The sequence below is a fragment of the Pinus tabuliformis genome, chromosome 7, assembly GCF_031772625.1.
Source record: "Pinus tabuliformis cultivar Carrire ecotype Pingquan chromosome 7, CPIR1, whole genome shotgun sequence".
NCBI lineage: Eukaryota > Viridiplantae > Streptophyta > Pinopsida > Pinales > Pinaceae > Pinus > Pinus tabuliformis.
In genome coordinates, this window is record NC_142293.1 from 1,327,400,001 (window position 1) to 1,327,413,209 (window position 13,209).

Here is a 13,209-nt window from a genome sequence, read left to right on the forward strand (position 1 = left end):
CATGTCCTTTTCGAAAGAGAAAAATTGAATTTTAAAAACTGATTTTTTGGCTCCAAATAAGCCAAGTCAAACTTCATCATAGTCAAGTCGGCCCCATTCAAAGAGGGGCCCACTTGGCCATCCAAAAGACTATATAAAGTGTTGAACATAGCAACAAGAAATGCTAAAAATAGAAATACTATAAATAGCATTTCAAGTGCCAGTGTTGGAAATAGAAACAAGGAATGATAAAATAGAAATGCTAAAAATAGCATTTCTATAAATAGCATTTCGGGATATATTCCAATTTTAATTTGTCCTTGAATTAAAATTGAGAATTCAAATTCAAATTTAGTCTCACTAGCTATTTGAAAAATAATTAACTAATTCATCTTGAGTTAATTAGTTGGAGAAAATCAAACATGAAGTCTATGTGAAGACATGCAACAGTTGTCCCTTTGATTGAGGAAGTTATCCCTTAATTAAGGAGATCATGATGAGTTGTACTTTGAGTTGTAATTAGTTTGCTCATTTAAATTAGTTCCAACAATTTGTGGAACTGATTGTGAGTTCGGTTAGTTAATGCATACATGCATGCAACTAGTGTACTTCAGGTAACTGAATATTCTCTCATAAATAACTCATGCATGTCAGTTCAGACAGAGACCTAGTTGAGATTAAAGGAAGGGAAAGTGTACTATCAGTTGGAGGAATTTTTCTATAAAGGAAACTCATCCATGCAGAAGGAATTAACTCCTTCAGGATTGCGCAGTTATTTCAGAGGTTAGTTTTGTGTGTGAGGTGAGAATCACATAGGTTGTAGCTGGAGGACCCAGGAGAAACCGCGCAAGGAAATAGGAGGCTTGGAGGACTAAAGGAAGGCATATGTGTTGTCTATTCTATTTATGAGTAGTAGTGAGGGATTGTACTGAGAGCTGGATAGCTTGTGATTTAAAGCTTTGTGTAATCCTGAGATATTTCCACTTGTATGATAATACAGATAATGGGGTTTTTAGCTGAGGCTTTCCCCATAGTATTCTTCTATGTTCATGTGTCATTGTTTCTTCTTCATCTGTTATATGTGTTCTATTTGATCTTGCTCAAAATTGATTAAGCTTCCACAAGTTTGTTTGTAGAAGTAGATCAAGTATTTTGCTTTAGTATATTGCATTATCAGGTGATCTACAATGAGAATTTCTGCATGGTATCAGAGCTAGCTGATCCATAGAGAAATTTCTACATGGTATCAAAGCTAGTTGATCTATAGAGAAATTTATATATGGTATCGAAGCAAGGTTTTGTAGAAAAAGTTCTACATGGTATCAGAGCCAAGTTCATTGGAGCAGTGAACAGTATACAAAGAAGAGAATTCGAAGTATAAAAAAAAAATTAAAAATAAAAAAAATAAAAAAAAATAAAAAAAAAAAAATTGGGCCGTGAGTTTTAAGAGCAGATTTGAAAATTTTTGTGAAAAATTTTTAGAAACAAATAGCAGATCTGGATTCCTTGTGGAAAAATATATAAATTCAAAAAAAAAAAATGACTAAATCAAAGTTTAGATGAGGGAGATATCGCTGATTTAAAATCAGCTCTTTTTCCAGAAAATTTTGTGACGGCGGGAAAGATGAAACAGATTGGTATTCTAGCCAAGAACATGTATGCACTTGAGGTACAAGATTCATGCAAAGCCTTAAGGAGCAAGGCAAAGGTTAGATACTTGGTAGTTGAGAGGGAGAGTAAATTACCTCTCAACATGCAGCGCCAAAAGAAGTCTCAGACAATTGTGGAGGAGCCACAATTGGTGAAGTAGCTTCAAGAGGTTATGGAGCAACCACAACTGGAGAAGCCAAGAGGAGATTGAGTGGAGGCATCCACTCATGCAGAGACCTCCAATAGGGGGAAATTTCGATCCAAGTGGGCAGAGGGATCACATGCATCCATACCTCCAGGTGTGAGGTGGGGCAATGTGAAGTGATTGTCCCAAGAAGGCTGAAATAATGGTAGGACCCTTGAGGTACCCAGCCTCTTTGATTATATCTTGCTACCAGAGCCCCAACGAGGAGTAGCAGGACTGGCAGAGTGGGTAGAGACAGATGCGGATGGAGCGGTAGAGAGAGCTACAGTGCAGGAGTCCCAAGACATCGTAGAGCTAGCAGGTTGTAGCAATGTGAGAGGCACAGGAGTGTTGCACCAGTGTAAGATGGCACATAGAGGTGTGCAACGGTGTGAGATGCAGGGAGTTGTTGCAAAAATGCAGAGGTCAGAGAGGGAGCACTTTTCAGTGGCAGAGGGAGCTTCAGCATCAAAGGGTGTTTCTAGCCCAACAGGGAGGTCAGTTGGGAGATCAGTTACTTACTTCTCAGTAACTGAGTTGCAGTGCAGCAGTGGGCAACATGATGCAACATGATGAGAGGAGGTGCAGTGCGGATGCAGTGCTGGGAGACAGGACCAACAACAACATGGATGCAGCGGGAGGAATCAATGTGATTGATGCAGTTAGAGATCAAAGTGACAGAGGCTAGAGAAGTCATATACTGAAGAGCGCAGAGGTGCAGAGTTTTCAGTTGATAGAGGCAATAGCAGTCAAAGACTTTGATGACAGAGGCATCATTTTGATTTAGGTTGTATATTTTTTGTTTCTGGAGTTGCTGGAGCAACAACACTTGAGAGAAGTGTTGCATGCAAAACATTCCAAAAGTTCAGGATCGGGTTCGAGTTGAATGCCTTTCTTGTTGAGAGGGAGTGTTGAAAACAGCAACAAGAAATGCTATAAATAGCATTTTAGGTACCAATGTTGAAATAGCAACAAGGAATGATAAAATAGAAATGCTAAAAATAACATTGTTATAAATAGAATTTCGGGATATATTCCAATTTTAATTTGTCCTTGAATTAAAATTCGAATTTAGTCTCACTAGTTGTTTGAAAAATAATTAATTAATTCACCTTGAATTAATTAGTTGGAGAAAATCAAACATGAAGTCTATGTGAAGACATGCAACAATTATCCCTTTGGTTGAGGAAGTTATCCCTTAATTAAGGAGATCAAGATGAGTTGTACTTTGAGTTGTAATTAGTTAGCTGAGTTAGATTAGTTCTAAAAGTTTGTGGAACTGATTGTGAGTTCAGTTAGTTAATTCATGCATGCATGCAACTAGTGTACTTCAAATAACTAAATATTCTCTCATAAATAACTCATGCATGTCAATTCAAATAGATACCCAGCTGAGATTAAAGGAAGGGACGATGTACTATCAGTTGGAGAAATTTTCCTATAAAGGAAACTCATCCATGCAAAAGGAATTAACTCCTTCAGGATTGCACAGTTATTTCAGAGGTTAGTGTTGTGTGTGAGGTGAGAATCACACAGGTTGTAGCTAGAGGACCCAGGAGAAATTGCGCAAGGAAATAGAAGGCTTGGAGGACTAAAGAAAGGCATATGTGTTGTCTATTCTATCTATGAGTAGCAGTGAGGGATTGTACTGAGAGATGGATAGCTTGTGAGCTAAAGCTTTGTGTAATCCTGAGATATTTCCACTTGTATGATAATATAGATAGCCGGGTTTTTAGCTGAGGCTTTCCCAGAGTATTCTTTTGTGTTCATGTGTCATTGTTTCTTCTTCATCTGTTATATGTGTTTTATTTGATCTTGCTCAAAATTGATTAAGCTTCCACAAGTTTGTTTGTAGAAGTAGATCAAGTATTTTGCTTTAGTATATTGCATTATTAGGTGATCTACAGTGAGAATTTCTACATAAAGACCCTCGTCCTCCATCATTTTTACACACAATTTGGATCATACAAGAAAGTATATTTATGTTCATCAAGTGAAGGAGACAAAGATAAGGATGGTTGAACTTGACCAGAAGAAGACCGAGCTCTCTCTCTCTCCATTAGCCCTCACATGTGTGGATATTATCTCCTCCTATGACCTCACATGTGTGGATATTATCTCCTCCTATGACCTCACATGTGTGACAGAAAGGACCAAACTTCTAAGGTATAACAGAGTTGCAAGACAAATACTTTGGGTGCAGAAGAAGGCTTAAATTTGACCAAAGAAGAGAAAAACAGACCGAGTCTCTTGGGAAGATGTTTGATTTGACTAGGAGGGAGTTGTACCAGATTCAACCAACTCTACTTTATTGGTCAGTTTGACCTTCTGATTGACTAGAAGATTTAGGCGTGTCTCTTGTTGAAATGAACAATTTTTCTAAGGAAAAGGTTGTTGGGTTTTCCCCTGTGTGGGTTTTCCCGGGTAAATGTGTGTGTTATTGTTTAGTTTTAGCTTTATGATCCTATTGGAATTTAGTAATTATTTTTGATATCTTGTTTGTGATTTATTTATGATGAATATAAATGAAAAGATAAGAGTAACTAAAGAAATCATAAGAAGTAATTATCAGTTTAGAAAATCCTATGAAAAATCATTAGTATGGAGAGATGGAATAAGATCTTCAAGAGTTGGAGCAAGGTCTTCAATAATCATATCAGTCAATATCACACATGCAACCTTCACATAAAGGTTTTCAACCATTTCCTCACTTGAATTTCCCTGTATGTCAAAGGGTTTTGGATATTAGAGCTAGGGATAAACAATGAATGATCTATCCATTATTTGTCTAAAATTTGGGAAGATCTGTTGGAATTTTCACCTGCTAACAAGGGAGCTTTCCTTATAAAAGTCACAAAATTCTTGCTTTTGTCTTTATTTGATTGTACATGTTTCAATAGTGTGAATTCCTGATGACAATCTTCCAAATCTATCTCTAGGTTGATGCATGAATTATAGTGTCCTTTCCAATTTTCATGATAAAAATTTATGGTCTTGTATGTAATTTTTAATGCCTCTTTGACAATGGCACCAAAAAGTGATAATCCAACGAATTTCCACAAGACTGTCAAACCCATCATCTTGACTTTAAATTTTCATCCCAACAATGTTCTACATTCATGAGGTATTGTGCATTGTATGTGCAAACTACACTAGTAAAATCTAAGGTAAAGTTGAAGGGTGACTTGAATATTGTTCCCCTTTCCTTTAGCGTATTTTCTCATGGGTTTCACTCCATCGTTCAAAGGAGTGTACCAAAGCCACTATGCTAGTTTCTTTAGAATTGTTCTAATAGAGACTTGGTAGATAGTAAGTGCATGTGTTATAAGCTAAAATTCCTCTTCATCATCATGTTATTTTGGTGGTCCTCTACAAGGATTCCATCCACAAAAAGTGAAATGTGTTAATTATAGGAATGTAATAACTCTTCTAATAGAAAAGAGTATTCTCAATTTCAACCTCTTATCATCTATTTTCTCACTTTCCAATGCTAGTGGTTCTACAGACTGTCTACTCAAATTTAAGGGCCCCAATAGCAAGGGGTAAGAAGAGTGTTTTCCATTCTATTATAAAGGAAGAAAATGGAAATCATAAATCTACCCAAACAGCCAAGGATGTTAAGGAATGATCACCTCAAAAGTCATAAGATAGGTTGAGAAGTTGAGGATGAGAAATAAGGCTACAATACAATGAACATGAAGCAAATGTGTAGAAATTAAACAACTAGAAATATCATGCCATGAAGTAATGCACTTATATGAAAAAGAAGTACCATGAAGCAACCTAACCCACTTAAGAGTGTTTCAAAATAGAGTTAAAACCATCTACTCAGTTGAAGTACCATGAAGCAACCTAACCCACTGAAATGTTATGAAGAAAAATTATTCAAGAAACTAAGAAAACTTGTAGAAATTATACATAAGAACAAACAATGATGATATAATTAAAAACTACTACAACAATCAAATATAATTGCAAGGAAAGGTCCCTTGTATAGCAATTATTTTCCCTGTTCAAGGACTCTACAAGGAATCTAAAGAAAACACTTGGTACCTAAAATATAGAAACACAAATTTTGCATCAGGAAATCACTTCATACAAGCAAAATATACTTGATAAATTTGAATGCACTAGCTACAAGGACAGTTCTTAATGCTAAGAATGAGAAAATAGTAACTAAAGGCTAACCCCTAGCTATTATTTTTACAAAAGGACTCGTCAATCAACCTTTCAATCAATGCTTCACTGAAGGGTTCTTATCTCTAGGATCCCTAATATTAGGGATCCTTGTTTCAAGTGTAAAATTCTCTCGATAATTCAATCTTTTGCTCAATCAGAAAATTGAGATATTGTTGATTTGGTGTATTGAATCATTAAAGACTCAACGTGCTCTAGAGTATTAATAAGGGGATAACCCTTTTTTGCCTCAAGTGTAGGTTGATTAAGATTATCCTTAAGATTCAACCTACTTAAAAAAATAATTACTACACCATTATAGATTCCTAAGTTCGTTAAAATCACAAACTAGACCATCATTTTACAATAATAATTACACAAATACCAAATTTTCTATATTAAACATATTCAAAGCAAGTATATATTTTACATGAAGGGGTCATATCATCTAAAAATGAACCTCAAACATCCACAATTTCGAGGATTATCACAGATACTCCCTAGCATGAGTTCAACAAGTTGCCCTACTGCTTTGATAGTTATAGGATCCTCTTTCTTTCCTCTAAGCTTCATGAAACATAATTCTTACTGAGCTTTGTTGAAATGGAAACATTTTTAATTGAAGGCATAAATTCTACTTGTGAATAATATTTAATATGTAAATTATGTGATGAAAAATGTAATGAGGTAGAACAAGAATATAAGTCTATAGAAGAATGAGAGACGGGGAGAAATGAGTGATGTTAGGGATGAATATTTCTTAAGATATTTATAGAGAGATTCATGGAGATATTATGGAGGACATTAAGGAATTGGGTTGAACCAAAAATCTAATTATGATATATTTTACTGTGATCACCTATCATTTATATAGTGATCATGGTACAATACAAACTACACATGTGGATATATTTATTTAATATATTTTCCACTTTGCGAGTTTCTTGATTTATTTAGTGTTATTTTTTTGTGTCCCTTGCTTCATTAATTGACTATCAAAACCAATAGATGGTATCAAACATTTAATTGAGTTTTCACTATTTTTAATTGATATTTTATTGTGTGAGGTGGCATTAAAGTAAGTTGAAGAGGTAACGATATTCAATAAATAGTATGGAGAGATATGGATGTCACAGATCTACATATAATTCACAAAGACAGCTTGACGAAGTACAATATTCAATAATTAGTATGGAGAGATATGGATGCCACATATCTACATATAATTCATAAAGAAAGCTTGACGAAGTAGCTTAGAAATTGTGATACAAATTTAAATCATGGAATGACAATATAGAAATTATGATGTCCAATTTTCCAGCATAAAGCAATCAATGAGCCTAGGGTAAAGGTGTGGCTCGAAGGCCAGTTGTTCTCAACCATGAAGATGAAGAAGTTACTTTCAAGAGAGGTTTGATTTGAGGAAGTATTAGAATTTAGATGTTTTGATTTTTCCATTGTCGATGTGTCTAATGTGAAGGTGGGTTATGTGCTACCAACAATGTGTTCTTTGTTCATCTAATCAGATTCTCAGAAGGACATTCGTGCTAAATTGAGAAAGCATGTTGTCGTGCTTTTTTTTTTTTAACTAGGTTAAGTTTAGGTTTTTTCACTACACTAAGCTTAGGCTAGGGTCAATATTCTTATTGGATGGAAGAAGAATGATCAACCAATGGATGTTTATCACCAAAATTGTTTCATCGTGAGGTCTATGAGAGATAGTACTAGTATAGATCCATGTTAATCAAGGATCTAGCAAGCGTCAAGAAGTATCAAATCTCTCGAGATGAAAACCTCTTTTAGAGTGAAAAACTTGAAAAATCGTTTGCACTTTGAGAGATTTGATCCCTCTTAGCACTTGATAGATCTATGGTTTGAATGCATAAATGGATTCAATGACTTGAAAATATCATTGGGCACTTAGGTTGTGTAGATTATATAGCATAAACTTACAACTCCAACAAATCTTTGCTAAAGTTTAGGTAAAATCAACAAAAATATATACCTGAAAAGAGGGCCAAAATGTAGAATAGTAAAACTACTTGAAATGTTTTAACGATAAGAATTTATTTTTTCCCAATTCTTTTAAAACCATATAAACAATATATACACATTTAAGATTGAAATATTCTATTTAATATCCACATTGAAATATTTTATTCGTGGATCTTGTCCACATTAATTATTATTTTGTTATTAATATATTTTTAAGCATGCCTCAATATTACTTAACTTTGCATTGAAATATTTTATTTATAATCCACATTAAATTTTATTATATTATATTATTATTTTTTAAATGTCATATATTAATTTTATATAAAGAATTGGATGAATTACATATATCCATCTAAGTCATATTAATTATTTCTTCTCTTTAGACATTAAAATATTTTATTATAAAGAATTGGATGAATTACATATATACATCTAATTCATATTAATTATTTCTTCTTTTTGGACACCAAAATATTCTATTATAAACATTAATTTTTTTTGTAAGGGTGGTTCTCGGACACTCAGTGGTAGCTACATCCACGAGAAAATCCAAGCAGTTCAACCTAAAGGGATCTACCCGTCAATCAAACAAGTAGGGCCTACATTGAAGGGCGTCGAGGAGATCTGACCATGTGACCTCCCAACGACAAGGTACTTAGCAACAAGAACTCGACCAACTGAGATAAACCTTGGGGCTATTATCAACGTTAATGTTGTTCTTTTTCATTTTTATTTTATACATACATAAAAAGTTGGTCTTAAAATAAATTAGTTAATATGGATATTCAAATAGTTTATATAAGTTTTGAGTTGAAATATTTTAAAGAAATATAAGATCTATATAGCTTCCTCACACAAAAATATGAAAATATATGGTTTTTATGTAAATCTAAATATTTTATTTACTCTTAGTCTAACTAATAGACGAAATGACCTTTTTTTGGGCAATGTTCTTAGTCAATTTTAACCAAAATACAACAAATATTTTTACAAATTTGAGTTTAATTTGTTTAATCTGTAGAATTCGAGTGCCCTAGGGGTTTGGAAGGGCATTAAATCCATTTATGCATTTAGAAATGTATTTTAAATAACAAAAAAACCGAAATCTTGCTTGAAATTGTATCGTGGAATTCTGATGAAAAAGTCATTTCATTTATAAGTTTGACTACACCCTTTATTTATGGTAAAGAATGAAAGTGAATATTTTTATTTCACTTTTATTAAGGGAGAATTTGAAATAAACTTGATCACAATAAATGAAATTTTATCTTGTCCATGCTACAATAACTTGGCCTTGGCGAAGTTTTTATTTGATCTACGAAGGCTTTATTTCTAGAATCTTCAACCAAATTATATATATTTATCAAGATAAAGTGCAGAAATATGACATGTTTAGGTTGATTAAGAAAGGTTTCTCTATGTCCTTGTCCCTCTATGTGTTATTTATAGTGCCCCTTTGTTACCTTCTTCATTAATGTATTACTCATGATATTATCAAAGGTGTTCCCCTCCCATGGCCTAAAATTAGGAAAATGGTAAATCATCTTTTTGTCCTTAATTATTTTCTGACCATATTGGAGGGAAAAGAGTTAGTGGACAACATGCTGGATTGCAGTTAGATGTTAAAATAATTTGAGCTCCAAATTGCAGATGGGAGAAATACTAGGCTACAAGTCGGTCCATGGAGCGATTACTACTTGGTTAGCCAATCAAGAATGGTAATGTATTTTTCCTAGTCCAATGTTTAAGTTTTTTTGGGGGATCAAAATGATGGGTTTATCTAGAATTCTTAGTTAAAATTTGTCTTTCAACATATTCCATGGCTTCTAGTTGTGCATATACCCATCAAAGAGATGCCTAGCTTTAAGAACACCTTTTCAAATAGACACTTAGTTGAGAATGAAGTTATTTCTACCAAATATCATGATATATCCACTCAATAAATGTATGCCATAACACCTTTGTTCATGTGATATTAAAGGATACCTCCAATATCGATAGATATTTATTAAAAAACTCCCAAAATCCTTTTTTTCAATTGCCCCTTCCAATACATCATTCTAATAAAAATAACTAGAACAAGGTGAAGCCCTCATGCCAAAGATGTACCCTCATACCAAAATAGAGAAGACCGCCAATTATAACAATCATTAATGGATATACATGTGTAAATTGAATCACCCTTCTAGTAAAGGTTGTCCTTAAATACTTTGGGCCACAAATGACCCTTGATTTGGACTTTGGCTTAACTCAATAGAAAATTCTAGAAGTTACCTCCATAATTTTTTACCTTTTGGAGCTCCTCATCATATGTGTTTCTACAATAGAACTTCTTACTTTTCTCAACCCTCTATAACTTGAATCACCCATTTTTCACAAAATCCTTGAGATTTTTAGAAAGAAAAAATCATCCTCAAAGCCACCAAACTCCTTAGGTCCATAGTAGAGGCAACTACTAACCCAATTAAATCCCTTTCTTCCCTATATTGAAACTAGATAAAGTCTTAAAGTAACTTCTTTTATATTTTATTGTGTGCAACAAAGTGAACCCAATAGGATAAATACTACACATGTCTGATAGTAGCACCTTCAAGATAATTTGGAATCTAGTTTCTAGAGATAGAGTTTTGGAAATATACTTATCAAATATATTGGGAATTCATCGCATCACCAAATCCCAAAGGGCTATCAACAAAGCTTGGAGGTAAAATGGGATCCCCCAAAAAAACTTAAACATTGGACTAGGAAAAATACATTACCATTCTTGATTGGCTAACCAAGTAGTAATCGCTCCATGGACCGACTTGTAGCCTAGTATTTCTCCCATCTGCAATTTGGAGCTCAAATTATTTTAACATCTAACTGCAATCCAGCATGTTGTCCACTAACTCTTTTCCCTCCAATATGGTCAGAAAATAATTAAGGACAAAAAGATGATTTACCATTTTCCTAATTTTAGGCCATGGGAGGGGAACACCTTTGATAATATCATGAGTAATACATTAATGAAGAAGGTAACAAAGGGGCACTATAAATAACACATAGAGGGACAAGGACATAGAGAAACCTTTCTTAATCAACCTAAACATGTCATATTTCTGCACTTTATCTTGATAAATATATATAATTTGGTTGAAGATTCTAGAAATAAAGCCTTCGTAGATCAAATAAAAACTTCGCCAAGGCCAAGTTATTGTAGCATGGACAAGATAAAATTTCATTTATTGTGATCAAGTTTATTTCAAATCTCCCTTAATAAAAAGGGCATTAAATCCATTTATGCATTTAGAAATGTATTTTAAATAACAAAAAAACCGAAATCTTGCTTGAAATTGTATCGTGGAATTCTGATGAAAAAGTCATTTCATTTATAAGTTTGACTACACCCTTTATTTATGGTAAAGAATAAAACATTCTCTAAATATAAAAGCAATGCAAAAATGAATATGCATGTTTAGTTAGATTTAATTAATAGTCCCAACCTTGCTATGGTCACTAGATTTGTTGTTAATATTACAATGTAAAGTGGTAAAAATATTTTACTTACTTTCGGTGATAAATAAAATATTTAGATGTAATATAATTTCATATCAACTTTAAAAAGAGATAAAGTAAGAAGTAAAAAAAAGTGAGTGAGATTTTTAATCCTTATATGTTTCAAGAATATTTCAACACTTTAACTAATTTATGACAATATTAAATTTGTATATATCTATATATAGAAAAAATAATGTTAAAACAAAATAGTTTAATGTTGCATATAATAAAATAATGAATGTCTAAAGAAAAAAAATTGAAAGTTAAAAAATAAAATAAACAATATCAAGTACTTCCCAATACGAATATTAAGAAGGAGATATGCAATTCATTCAATTCTTACTATAAAATTAATATATGTGACATACAAAAATATTCATAATAATAAAAAAATTCAATGTGGGTCATCAATAAAATATTTTAATATGTAGGATTAAACTAGAAATTGCACCACATGTTGCAAAGGAACGTAGGCAATAGCAAAGGAAAGAGTAGCATAGAAGAAAGGAGTAAAAAATTTAGACAATTTTATGATCTCACTGTTGCTTATCCATTCCACTCTGCTAACCACCATAGACATGAAAATCCTTCATATTGTGAAAGGTCACCTAGCTGCAAGAGATGGCCCGACATCAAATGTCAAGATTTTGGTAAGTCGCTTATGCGAAACATAAGCAGTAAAAGCCTAAAGCCTCTCTCACTCAAAAATTGCAATTGAAATGCATATAGAGGCATCATAGACTTCTGCAATAGATGAATCAACCCTAATACCTCTTGAAATTATATGTGTCATCTTGATCTATGAGTTTCATGAGTGATGCAAATACCTTCGATATAAATCATGACCTAACTTTGCACTCTTTGACGGTCATATAAAATTTTGGAGCCACATGTTGGATAGATACTTCAAGTTTTTTGGCAGATTTTGAATAGTCATAAATATGGCACATCTAGTGTCTATGTATTTTTCTTTGAATCTGGCGAATTTGGCTTGTTACGCATTGAGATCTACATTCTCTGTTGGTTAACTCAAGGAAGATAGGCCTCTCACAGTTGTGATAAAGGTGGACATGCATTGTGAAGGTTGTGCTATGAAGGTCAAGAAGTGTGTTCAAGACCTGCCCAATTTATATGCACATTGAATATTTGTTAGTTTGCATGATTTTTGTCCTTGAAGTTGTGCCAATGAACGAAATTTTGAAAAAAACCCCAATTTGTTTTTGCAGGGAGTTGTGGTAACAATTTTGCTCAGGGTTCATTTGCATTGTGATGGGTGTGCCCAATTAGTGACGAAAACTATCCTCATAATGAAATTTATTGTGTTCAATTCCTTATTAAATGTCATTATTGTTGTGTTATTTTGGTTCAATGTCATGTAGATCAAAGTTGATGCTGAGTTTTGGGATTGACGGTTTTTGAAATAACAGCGTTAATCATATGGATTAAGCCCGTAACTTTTTCCAATGTTAGAGTGAAATAGTATTTGAATAGTTCATGGAAAGAATATGTAAGCATGTTGTTTACAGAGTATTATCCAGTTCCTATAAATTTTAATATGGTGGAAGATAGTTTTGAGGTTATCAATGCTGCTAAACATAATAATATTCCAAGAAATTGTTAGTGTTATGTGTTAACACACAACCCCTATTAGTTGATATTATGAGCATATGAGACAGTATTACGAG